This window comes from Macrobrachium rosenbergii, chromosome 8, assembly GCF_040412425.1.
Source record: "Macrobrachium rosenbergii isolate ZJJX-2024 chromosome 8, ASM4041242v1, whole genome shotgun sequence".
NCBI classification, from domain to species: domain Eukaryota; kingdom Metazoa; phylum Arthropoda; class Malacostraca; order Decapoda; family Palaemonidae; genus Macrobrachium; species Macrobrachium rosenbergii.
In genome coordinates this window covers 31664870-31679519 of record NC_089748.1, presented here as the reverse complement: position 1 = coordinate 31679519, position 14650 = coordinate 31664870, and positions in this window count along the sequence as shown.

Sequence of the window (14650 nt, the reverse complement as noted above, 5' to 3'; positions counted from 1 at the left end):
CTCAAGTCTTGACAAAATGACGTTTAGGAATGACTCAAGTTTTAACAAAATGACAATTAGGAATGAGTCAAGGCTTAACAAAATGACATTTAGGAATGATTCAAGTCTTAACAAAATGACATTTACAGTAGGAATGATTCAGGTCTTAACAAAATGACAGTTAGGAATGATTCAAGTCTTAACATAATGACATTTAGAAATGATTCATGTCTTAACAAAATGACATTTAGGAATGATTCAAGGCTTAACAAAATGACAGTTAGGAATGATTCAAGTCTTAACATAATGACATTTAGAAATGATTCAATCTTAACAAAATGACAGTTAGGAACGATTCAAGTCTTAACAATGAAATTTAGGAATGGTTCCAGTCTTAACAAAATGACATTTAGGAATGACTCAAGTCTTACCAAAATGACATTTAGGAATGATTCAAGTCTTAACAAAATGACAGTTAGGAGCGATTCAAGTCTTAAAATGACATTTAGGAATGGATTCAAGTCTTAACAAAATGACAGTTAGGAACGATTCAAGTCTTAACAAAATGAAATTTAGGAATGATTCAAGTCTTAACCAACTGACAGTTAGGAATGACTCAAGTCTTAACAAAATGACGTTTAGGAATGACTCAAGTCTTAGCAAAATGACAGGAACGATTCAAGTCTTAAGAAAATGACAGTTAGGAACGACTGAAGTCTTAACAAAATGAAATTTAGGAATGATTCAAGTCTTAACAAAATGACATCTAGGAATGACTCGTCTTAACAAAATGACAATTAGGAATGATTCAAGTCTTAACAAAATGACAGTTAGAAATGACTCAAGTCTTAGCAAAATGACATTTAGGAATGATTCAAGGCTAACAAAATGACATTTAGCAATGATTGAAGTCTTAACAAAGTGACAGTTAGGAATGATTCATGTCTTAACAAAATGACATTCAGGAATGATTCAAGTTTAACAAAATGACATTTAGGAATGACTCAAGTCTTAACAAAATGACATTTAAGAATGATTCAAGTCTTAACAAAACGATAATTAGTAATGATTCAAGTCTTAACAAAATGACAGTTAGGAATGATTCAAGTCTTAACAAAATGACAATTAGGAAAGACTCAAGTCTTAACAAAATGACATTTAGGAATAATTCAAGTCTTAACAATATGACATTTAGGAATGATTCAAGTCTTAACAAAATGACATTTAGGAAAGACTCAAGTCTTAACAAAATGACATTTAGGAATAATTCAAGTCTTAACAATATGACATTTAGGAATAATTCAAGTCTTAACAAAATGACATTTAGGAAAGATTCAAGTCTTAACAAAATGACATTTAGGAATAATTCAGGTCTTAACAATATGACATTTAGGAATGATTCAAGTCTTAACAAAATGACATTTAGGAAAGACTCAAGTCTTAACAAAATGACATTTAGGAATAATTCAAGTCTTAACAATATGACATTTAGGAATGATTCAGGTCTTAACAAAATGACAATTAGGAATGACTCAAGTCAAAACAAAATTACAATTAGGAATGACTCAAATCAAAACAAAATGAGAATTAGGAATGGCTCAAGCCAAAACAAAATGACAATTAGGAATGACTCAAGTCTTAACAAAATGACATTTAGGAATGACTCAAGTCTTAACAAAATGACAATTAGAAGTGACTCCAGCCTTAAAAAAATGACAGTTATGAATAACTCAAGTATTTAAGCAGATTTACAAAGAGTTAGCTTCTCTCACCTGTAGATTTCATGACATACAACAATCGATTTACAGAGAGCAGGCAGAGTAATGTCTTTCCAGCCCAGTGCAGGATGTAGAGGAAAAATCTAATTATGATTATCTTCATTACTTATAATTAGCTGGCAACAGATCGACGTGATCTGAACAGAGAAAAAAAATGACTAGACGTCGCAAAAATTTTAATATTATTATAAATCACAAACTAGATTTAAAATGACTGCAATCAACTCTTAACTATTGAAGCTGATGACAGCTGAGTGAAATGAGATCTAATATTTCAGCATAAAAGTTTTATTAGACTATTATTTTGATTTACTGTCGTTGTTTATCGTTCACCATCTCCAATTCTCCCTCTTGAATAACGAAGCACAGATCACAGCTGCAAACTGTACCGACACAGATGTTAGTTTTGGTATTAGTACGCTTCACACAGCCGCGAATCTGTACCTGCACAAATGGTAGTCTTGGTACTGTCACAGATCATAGCTGCAAACTGTACTAGCACGGATGCTAATTGGACCAGATTGCCATTTTTGCACTCTCTCTCTCATATATATATATATATATATATATATATATATATATATATATATATATATATATATATATATATACATACATATGTATATATATATATATATATATATATATATATATATATATATATATATATACAGTACACTCTCCCATTTTGTCATACGACTGAGTGGCCCCAGGGAGTTGTCTCGCTGCCTTGCGAGGGGCGTCTTGAAATATCAACCAGTAACATTGGTCTTCTCTCACTCTGGATCGTGGCTTCGCGTTCATGGGTTATTGAAAACCAACCACTGTCGATCGCTGCCTCATAATTAACCGACAGGAGGGCCAATCCAACTTTGATCGCCTACAAGGCCTGGGCTAAACTCGACGAAGCATTGAGCAAGAAGGAAAGGAATGGAATGTAAAATTTAGGTCAAAGGCCGAGCAAGCACCAGGACCTACGCTGAGGTCATTCATCGCTGAAAAGGAAACAGAGTAAAAAGGTTTGAGAGGTGTAACAGGAAGAGGAAGTGAGAGTAGAAAGGTTTGAAAGATACAACAAGAGGAAACCACTTTGCAGTCGCACTAAGAAACAATTGTCAGGAAGAGAGAGAATATGAACGGAGGCACAATAAAAGGAATGACAGGGGTTGTAGGTAGGGACCGAAGGGACGCTGCAAAGAACTTTAAGTAATAATGCCTACAGTGCACCGCATGAGGTGCACTGACGTCGCTACCACCCTACGGGGAGAAAGCAAACGAAAGTGAACTTTCTTTTATTGCAAAGCTAAGAAAGCTCTATTACCAAACAATGTAGCCTACCAGGTAGAATATTTCAACAATCTCTATTTCAACTTGAAACTTTCTTTTACAGTTTCGTATTCATAGAATTACAAACTCATATGTAAACAAATCAGGTAACTGTTATTTCCTGATATTTATCTACAGTCACTTCCTGTACAAATTCTGTAACTTATATTACCAGGTGTAACTCTATGGTATCTATCTATTGTGTTGTGCATTACACCATATTATACCAGAGTTCATATGTATATTACAGTCATACACCTTTCAATAAAATAATGTCACTTCTACAGAAAAACGAAAAGTAGTGTGAATCGTCTCGTATTCGTCTTGTTATCAATGCGCGCGCACCTACATGAACTATAGAACTCAACTACAGAATTATACTGCTAACGGACATTCTAAAATTCCTTCGACTCATCTGATCAATAATTAGTGATTGGAAGGAATCACAGTTCATTCTCCATTTAGCAGATAAATATAAATGTGATGGTGAGGAGAAACCACAGAAAATGGTGAGAGTCTGATGGTGTTTGTAGGAGAGAGTCGAGAGTTAATGAAAGCAAGAGTCAGTTTGTAAATGCAAATGGAAAACTAAAAGGCTGAATCAGTGAAAGTTGTTTTGATCCATATAAAAAAATAGCTACTGAGAGGATAATGTGTGTATGTGTATATATATATATATATATATATATATATATATATATAAACTGCAAAGCATTACGTGATTAAAATTATATTGTCATTTCGTCTCCTCAAATGATATTGTCATTTCCTATCTAACTCAGTTAATAAAGTAGTCAACTATATTATGTTTCAAAAATAAAATCTTTTCTTTATCTTCTATTAATCTTTATAAGATATACTTCTCCATCTTCTGCGAGAAAATGTTCTTCTCCTGCATGTCTATCTCATTCTTGACTATATTATATTTCAAAATTCAAAAGACCTCTCTTCTCATTTATTGTAATCGTCTCTGTATTTGATATTTCTTATTTATATATATATATATATATATATATATATATATATATATATATATATATATATATATATATATATATATATATATATACATATATATTTATTACAAACATGAACTTATTGTTTTCCATTTACTTTCTCCCTAATAATACATTTTAGTATTACAATTCTTTAGACTTATAGGTAATTTCTAAACAGCTTCCTAAAAAAGGAATTAGTGTAAATCACTTTACAAGGTTATAACAGCATGTCTTCGGAAAACATAAAGCAACATTATGCAAAATTAAATAAATGAAATAAATAAAAATAACAATTAACATGAGCCGAAGTTTCTTCGCCGCAATCGATTTTTCTGTACAGCGTTTAATGCTTCATGAAACTCTCAGCCACGGCCTATGAAACTGTCAGCAACGGCCGGTGGTGGCCTGTGTTGTTGGCACGTATAGCGGTACCAGACACACGATCATGGTTAACTTTAACCTTAAACAAGATAAAAACTGCTGAGGCTAGGGGGCTGCAATTTGTTATGTTTGATGAATGGAGGGTGGATGACCATAATAACAATTTGCAGCCCTTACACTCAGTAGTTTTTTTTATTTGAGGGCGGACAGAAAAAGTGCCGACGGACAGACAAACAGCCATCTCAACAGTTTTCTTTTATAGAAAACTAAAACTTGGAAAAATAAAATAAAGACACATGCAAATCAACGCACTGTTTCAAACTGAATTTGGATGAGTAACCGTTACAATTAAGAGCCTGGCTTCCATGTAGCTTAAGTGTGCGTGCAAGCACTCCATCTAGCTTAAGTGTTCTTGTAAGTGTTCGGCTTGAAATGACCGACGATAATTATTGAAAGCGACTCGGAATATCCAGGGAGCCGTCACACGGGCCTTATGCTGTGAGATGACGACAGGCCAGTGAGCCGATGAATAATCTGGACAAACCGCTGTGACTTTGAAGGGTAGTAGACGCACATACGCCTAACACTTTGCTTTTTATCAGTCACCCAAATACAGATCCGTAGCTTTTCTCTTTCTACTAGCCATACTGACTACTGAATGATGAGACAAACTGACTGCCCCATTTTATATTTTTCGTTCGGCGTGTACCGCAAAAAACATGGTCTTTTGCGGCAAAATTAAGAACAAAGTGATAACAGTTCACTGGGGATAACAGGTGTTTGATGTTTGTTTTGTGATAACAGTTCGCTGGGATAACAGGTGTTTGATGTTTGCTTAACAATAAAATGATCACTTCGTTACAACAGGTATTTTTTTTTTACCAATAAAACTGTCACAGGGACGTACAAAATAGTTCGTTACATACCTGATTTCGTAATAAAGATTTCGTTTCACACCTACAGTTTTAAGTTCATTTATGTGAATTGGGACCGGGGATTTCACTGTCATTCGTTAAAAGACCTGAATTCGTTACAAGCCTGTAAGTTATAAACGAACTCTACTGTGCTGAAGCCATATTTCAGGTACAAAATGTACTATAATACATATAGGTCTATTTTCTCAAACAAAATCCAATTGCTCACTTTCCTTAGTACCGTATTTTTCATGTTGTTTCCATAATTACTACTTTATCTTCTATCATAATTTTCCCTTCTTAAAAAGGAAAATTGACAATTATTGAAAGTCAGATATAGACGGTTTTTCTAAATTAACTCAAAGACATTATACTGTACAACTATAGGCCTAAATTATGCTCTTCATTTACTTCAAATGTAAACTCGGCGCGTTCGTTATCCTACAACTCTTCAAGTACAATGGAATTAAAATGACTGGTTTATCAATTTTCTATTATAAGAAATGGCTCTCTCTCTCTCTCTCAAGTTGGACGAGACTCGGACTGTTGTTGTTGGTTTAGAAACTTTTTCCCCTCTTGCTCCTCTTTCAGGAGGCAGGAGGAGGCCTACAAATCTTCCTTTCTCCCATGACTTTTGCTGTAAACTAGGCCTATGCTTTCGGTTTCTCCCATCAACTTCCGTCTTTTGCTGTAAACTAGGCCTATGCTTTCGGTTTCCCACTTTCAGGAGGCAGGAAGAGGTCTATAAATCTTCCTTTTATGATGCTTCTCCCATGAACTTACGTCTTTTGCTCTAAACTAGGCCTATGCTTTCGGTTTCCCACTTTCAGGAGGCAGGAAGAGGCCTATAAATCTTCCTTTTATTATGCTTCTCACATCACCTTCCTTCTTTTGCTCTAAACTAGGCCTATTCTTTCGGTTTCCTACTTTCAGGAGGCAGGAGGAGGCCTACAAAACTTCCTTTTATTATGCTTCTCACATCACCGTCCTTCTTTTGCTCTAAACTAGGCCTATTCTTTCGGTTTTCCTACTTTCAGGAGGCAGGAGGAGGCCTATAAATCTTCCTTTTATTATGCTTCTCACATCACCTTCCGTCTTTTGCTCTAAACTAGGTCTATGCTTTCGGTTTCCCGCTTTCAGGAGGCAGGGAGAAGCCTATAAATCTTCCTTTTATTATGCTTCTCCCATCACCTGCCTTTTTTTGCTCTAAACTAGGCCTATTCTTTCGGTTTCCAACTGTGAGGAGGCAGGAGGATGCCTACATATCTTCCTTTTATTATGCTACTCACATCACCTTCCTTCTTTTGCTCTAAACTTGGCCTATTCTTTCGGTTTCCTACTTTCAGGAGGCAGGGAGAAGCCTACAAATCTTCCTTTTATTATGCTTCTCACATTACCTTCCTTCTTTTGCTCTAAACTAGGCCTAATATTTCGGTTTCCAACTGTCTGGAGGCAGGAGGAGGCCTACAAATCTTCCTTTTTGCTCTAGCCCTAGGCTAGGCCTCCAATTTCCCTCATTCTTACTTCCAGACCTACTAGGCCTAGGCTTTTAGTTTCCCGCCTTCTTTACTCTAGGCCTAGGCCTAAGCTTTTGGTTTCTCGTCTTTGCCTTTGATTTAGAACTATGTTTCCGGCTTCCCGCCATGTCAACATTCAAATAAAAAGGAATGTGGCTTCTGCTTTCATGCAAATTTCCACTGCCTCCATTGTCATTATCAAGGATAATACAGAGAGCCATGGAGTCTCAACGTTGGTGAAGGTCCGTTAAGTTTTACGCGCGTGATGCGTCTTCGAGAAATGGCGCTGATATTGGACTTTCACGACGGCTATAATTTCAGTTTATCGCGCCACCTATGGAGCGTCTCCTACTATCCTTCTATACTTAAATGGAAATAGCTTACTTTTATCCACCTATTCTATAAACTCAGGATTACTTCAATCCAATTACTCTGTAAACCTTTATAACGAATCTTGCGGACGTCATTCGTACCTGTACTTATAGGGCAAACTTTTATACTTATAAGGAACTTTTTATCTAGGAATGGCCGTTGATCTTATTTCCTAAAGACGATTTGCACTTATATATATACGTATATATTTGTATATATACATATATATACACATATATATGTATATATATATATATATGTATATATACATATATATACATTACATATATGTGTATATATATGTATATATACATATATGTATATACATATGTGTATATATACACATATATACAGTATACATATATTATTGTACAAGAAAAAATTGAGGGGTTCAATATATATATATATATATATAATATATATAATATATATAATAATATATATATATATATATCTATATATATTGTACAAGAAAATATTGAGGGGGTTCAATAATAATAATAATAATAATAATAACATTCTCTCTACAGGAGGAAACGTTTTCCCCCATAACCTATCAATAAATAACTCAATAATAATAATAATTCAGGCTGTTTCCTTTATGCATCACGCTAGTTCAGACAAGAACTGCTATAAATATTTTTTTTTATATTTTCCTGATATATCAGGGATTAATATATATATATATATATATATATATATATATATATATATATATATATATATATACAATGTCGATTGCCTGTCAAGTCGTTTTAGTGGGCAATTCGCCGATATATATATATATGGATTGCCTGTCAAGTCGTTTTACAATTCGTGAAGCTTCAAAATGAGTGTCGATTAGAGAGAATGAGGACTGAATCTCTCTCTCTCTCTCTCTCTCTCTCTCTCTCTCTCTCTCTCTCTCTCTCTCTCTCTCCTTGCGTCTTTCCTTGAATGTTTTTCCCTGACGTGCAAAGCAAGTTTTCACCGAGTGTTGTTTCTCCGTTCCTTAAATATTTATAATGAAAGATGAATTGGCCACTTTGTTGTTCTCTAGGATTATAGCACCGAACTGTTGTTCTGTACATCAAGATGTTTTGTTATAAACAAGCAAACATACATCAGACATAATAAATAATCGACTATCTTTCGTATATTTTTTGTTTATTTTTCTGAATCCTCATTCTCTTGGCTATTACACAAACACGCACACACACACATACACACACACACACACACACACACATACACAAACAGAAACTCACACGCACAAACACACACAAACACAATTACACAAACCAGAATTCGTCTGTATTTTATACTCCTGATTAAAATTGTTTGGAAAAGTTAATGAAGGATATGAGATTTCTGATGTAATAAATAAAAAAAATGTTTCAACTTATTTTTCTGATGTAATAAATAACAAGCATTGCTTCTTGTTACTTTTTGTAAAGTAACAAATAATAATGTTTCTTGTTACTTTTTGTACAGTAACAAATAACAAATAATGTTTCTTGTTACTTTTTGTACAGTAACAAATAACAAGTATGTTTCAAAATATTTTTATCATCTTATTTTAACTACCTTTTTCATTTAAATATACGCAAACAAAGGCTTAAGCTACATGGTCTCCTCTCTCTCTCTCTCTCTCTCTCTCTCTCTCTTACAGATGGCAGTTCCAACCGTGGCAATAAAGAAAGAAGGAGTTGTGGTTATTCCTTCGGACATAATTCGGCCTGAATTGGGTTTTATAGGACTTCTCTCTCTCTCTCTCTCTCTCTCTCTCTCTCTCCAGCTGGAAGAAAAATAACGAAGGAAGGACACAGGAAATAAATACTTTCGTTCAAGAAATATTTTCTTTTCAAGTTGAGCTTTTTTCTACCTCAGCTCGTCCGCCCCACCTCTCTCTCTCTCTCTCTCTCTCTCTCTCTCTCTCTCTCTCTCTCTCTCTCTCTCTCTCTCTCTCTCTCTCGTTTTCTGCTTCACTGTAAAAACAGTTTGGCCACCAAGGCCCGTTTGATCCCCAGAAGGAGCTTTAGCGTTATTTTCCTGGAAGCTATTTTCTTAAGGATGTGCAAATACTTTGAGCCATATTTTCTTGTGTAAATACTTACACATTTCTCTTTTTGTTGGGGGGGGGGACGAAATGGGGTTTATGCAAGAGTAAACAGACCCAGAATTATATTGCTGATGAAGGCATGCTTATATGCATGATAATATGTGCATAATCTTTTTGCGTTTTAGATAACATGGCCACTTCTTGCGTGTGTGTGTTTGTGTACACATACACATTTACAGCTAAATATATAAACACACGCAGGCACAAACACACACGTACCCACTATAGAAAACAATTAAATGAGAGATTTATGCTTCTCATGGTCACAGAGTAACTAAGATTTACTGTACAAAGAAGGTAACCAACTATTAGAGATACATATTTCATATAATATAAATATATATATATATATATATATATATATATATATATATATATATATATATATATATATATATATATATATATATATATATATATATATATATATATATATATATATATATATATATATATAGAGAGAGAGAGAGAGAGAGAGAGAGAGAGAGAGAGAGAGAGAGAGAGAGAGAGAGAGAGAGAGAGAGGATCTTCAAATGGAGGAAAGTATCTTGAATTTTACAAGTAAAAACTTTTCCTTCAAGTAATGAATAAAGTTGTTGCAAAGTTGAACATTTAAGATTTTACAAAGCTACCTCTATTTTCTATAAGAGCCACAGCCATCTTGCACAAAGCAAAAATAACCAGTATATTTACTGGTTTTGGTGGTGTCACTTCTACATTCAACAGGTTATATTTAACATGACCTTGAAGATAACCTGCCAGGATAAAAAGAGATAATCGGTCAAGATCAAGTACAGTTGCTAAAGAGTTTGTGGACCTAGACCTATGATCCTGTCTGGTGTCCCTCTAGGTAATGTTCTGAGCCGCTATTGTTTTTAGTACTAGCGTGAATACATGGTTGCTGGTCTATAAAATAAAATGGTATTTGTGCAGACGATGCTACTTCTAAAAATGACCTTAACCAAGTGAAGATCAAATACAATTATTGTATAGTTTGTGGAACTAGACCTATGATCTTATTCAGTGTTCCTCAGGGTAGTGTTCTGAGCCGCTATTGTTTTTAGTATTAACGTGATGACACGGTTGTTGGTCTATAAAATAAAATGGTGTTTATGCAAATGATGCCACTTTTGTTGTAGTTGTTCGATATGCGAGACGACCTTAACTGTTGAAACATATGAAGATCAAATACAGTTACTGTATAGAGTTTGTGGACTAGACCTATGATCCTGTAATACACACACACACACACATATACATATACATAATACACAGACACACACACACACACACACACACACACACACACACACACACACACATATATATATATATATATATATATATATATATATATATATATATATATATATATATATTCATATATATAACAAATTTGCATCCAGAAATATAAGTTCACAGCAGGAATCTTGTTCTATTCTGTATTATTTCGTAAACACGTTCCTAACTTTGCACTGACCTTCGTGGGGAATGCTCCTGAAGGCCAGTAAGCCTACTGGCATAAGGCCAACCTAATTTAACAATAAAAAAACAATTAACTTCAATAGAAAACATCAAACGAGATGGTGAAATTCTATCTGTTTACAAGCTTGCTCTCTCTCTCTCTCTCTCTCTCTCTCTCTCTCTCTCTCTCTCTCTCTCTCTGTGTGTGCTAAATGTTTAAAGCTCTTTCGAGACGCCCTGACAGAGATAATGTCACCACTGCACTGGCTGGTTAAACTTCCTGTTCAAGATTTTTACTGACTACGTCTTATTTCCAAGAGTTTTGATGTTTGTTATATAAAATTATCTGTTTTTTTTCATATATATATATATATATATATATATATATATATATATATATATATATATATATATATATATATATATATATTTTATGGAGGATCTTGAGGAATTCGATAATATAGAATGTCGATTTTGAAATTGTGATATCTTGTTGAGGTGAACGCTATAAGCAAAGAATATTTAGGCCTACGCTGATTGCTTTCGAAAATGTCATATATTTCTAAGGTAACCGCCAACGCAGAGCATTTAGGCCTAGGCCGATAATATGATTGGTTACAAAGTTGAGCTGAAATGTTGACTTTGAAAATATGTCATATAATCTTGAGGTGAATGCAAAAGAAAAAAAAATGATTTAGGCCTAGTGCAGTTACGATTGGTTACAAAGTTGAGCAGAAATTGAGACCAATCGCCTAAAAGTACGCACAAAAACAACTGCAAGCGTAAAATATATCACATATAATAACATATATCTTTTTCTTGGAAGTTAACTTGCTCACTGGTCATTCATATTGCACCAGAGAACGTCGGACCGTTCCTTTTTACGCACCTGATTCGATTTGGAAGCCACTTTTTCACTTCTCTTATGCGTGAAAGAGAATATCCAAGATATAAGCAGCGAGCCCTAGACACACAACCCACCCCCACACTCTCTCTCTCTCTCTCTCTTTCATACACACACACTTATATACTTTTCACTTTTCCCAGACATAAAAGAGAATATCCAAGACGTAAACAAGCCCAAGACTCTCTCTCAATCTCTCTCTCTCTCTCTCTCACTCTATATATATATATATATATATATATATATATATATATATATATATATATATATATATATATATATATATTATATATATATATATATATATATATATAATGCCCTCTATATATATATATATATATATATATATATATATGTGCTTGTATATATATATATTGTAGTTTAATAGCCACAATGCAACTTCTCGAATTCTTCAGCTTTTTTGGATGTGAAGACTTAAATTATGCTTGTACGGCTCGCGTTACAAGCACATCCAAAAAGCCCGAAGAATCGAGAAGTTAAGAGGGCATTGTAAGGCTATTAGAATCACATATGTGTCTGGTAAAAGTGACTAGTAGATTCCATATATATATATATATATATATATATATATATATATATATATATATATATATATATATATATATATTTTCAGATATATATATATATATATATGGAATATATATATATATTCAAACACATAACAAAGATTTGCATCCAGAAATATAAGTTCACAGCAGGAATCTTGTTTTATTCTGTATTATTTCGTAAACACGTTCCTAACTTTGCTGACCTTCGTGGGAATGCTCCTGAAGGCCTGTAAGCCTACTGGCATAAGGCCAACCTAATTTAACAATAAAAACAATTAACGTCGATAGAAAACATCAAACGAGATGGTGAAATTCTATCTGTTTACAATTGCTCTCTCTTAACTCTCTCTCTCTCTTGGCTCTTTTTCTCTGTGCTAAATGTTTAACGCTCTTTCGAGACGCCCTGACAGAGATAATGTCACCACTGCACTGGCTGGTTAAACTTCCTGTTCATGATTTTTACTGACTACGTCTTATTTCCAAGAGTTTTTGATGTTTGTTATATAAAATTATCTGTTTTTTCATATATATATATATATATATATATATATATATATATATATATATATATATATATATATATATATATATATATATATATATATATATATTTTTAAGGAGGATCTTGAGGAATTCGATAATATAGAATGTCGATTTTGAAATTGTGATATCTTGTTGAGGTAACGCTATAAAAAGAATATTTAGGCCTGCGCTGATTGCTTTCGAAAATGTCATATATTTCTAAGGTAACCAAACGCAGAGCATTTAGGCCTAGGCCGATAATATGATTGGTTACAAAGTTGAGCTGAAATGTTGACTTTGAAAATATGTCATATAATCTTGAGGTGAATGCAAAAAAAAAAATGATTTAGGCCTTTCTTTCAATTGGTTACAAAGTTGAGCAGAAATTGAGACCAATCGCCTAAAAGTACGTGAAAATATATCACATATAATAACATATATCTTTTTCTTGAAGTTAACTTGCTCACTGGTCATTCATATTGCACCAGAGAACGTCGGACCGTTCATTTACGCACCTGATTCATTTGGAAGCCACTTTTTCACTTCTCTTATGCGTGAAAGAGAATATCCAAGATATAAGCAGCAGCCCTAGACACACAACCCACCCCACCTTCTCTCTCTCTCTTTCATACACACACACTTATATCCTTTTCACTTTTCCCAGACATAAAAGAGAATATCCAAGACGTAAACAAGCCCAAGACTCTCTCTCTCTCTCTCTCATAAAATATTATATTATATATATATATATATATATATATATATATATATAATAGCCACAATGCCCTCTTAACTTCTCGAATTCTTCGCGCTTTTTTGGATGTGCTTGTAACTACGAAGCCGTACATTCAGACGCAAGATTTTGAAGACTGTGACTGCCGGTCGCGGGACACGAACCCGCGTCGCCTTAACCACAAGGAGGTCACGTTGCCGACCTGACCACGAGAAGGATAAAAGTGTATTACCCCTCGTACATACATATACCTGGCGTTTTCAGATATATTTATTAGAGCTGGAATAGACCATCCTCACCATCGTAGCCAAGTGGGCAATCGTTTTTATTGCTTTTTAGGCTGAAATATATATGTGAAACTTTTGTACCATTTATCAGTGTTTTTTTGGACTTAAGTTACAAAAAAAAAAAGAAAGAAGTTAAGAGGTCATTGTGGCTATTAGAATTACATATGTGTCTGTAAAAGTGACCAGTAGATTATATATATATATATATATATATATATATATATATATATATATATATATATCTGTGCGTTTTTGTGTGTTCAGATGATGATATATAACTTCGCTTTAGTACAACAGCGAAAAATATGTCAAGGTATTGACTGAGAAGGTAAGACAGATAACAGAAGGTTTAACAGGGGAAGAACAGTGAAGATTTAGACACGGAAGAAAAAGTGGTATGAGGATCAACTGAAAGTGGGGAAAGTAAAAAGAAGCTGCAGAGGTTGGTGAAAAAAGTTTGAAAGTTTGTTTGTCGGAGGAGGAAGTTGGGAGAATGGAGAGTAATAAGTCAATGGGACCAGGAAGATGGCAAGCAGTATCTACAGAAGCCAAGGTTGTACTTTATGGGGGGACTGTTGAACCAACTCTCCTCTATGGAAGTGAAGTTTGTAAGTCGAATGTGAATAAAATAAATAACAAGCAAAAAATATGCCGAAGTTTCTTTGGCGCAATCGAGTTTTCTGTACAGCCGTTACAGCGCATAATCAAGGCAACAAAAAATAGATTTATCTTTCGGTGGTCTCGGTATAATGCCGTATGAGCCGCTGCCCATAAGACTTTAACCATGGCCCGGTGGTGGCCTGTC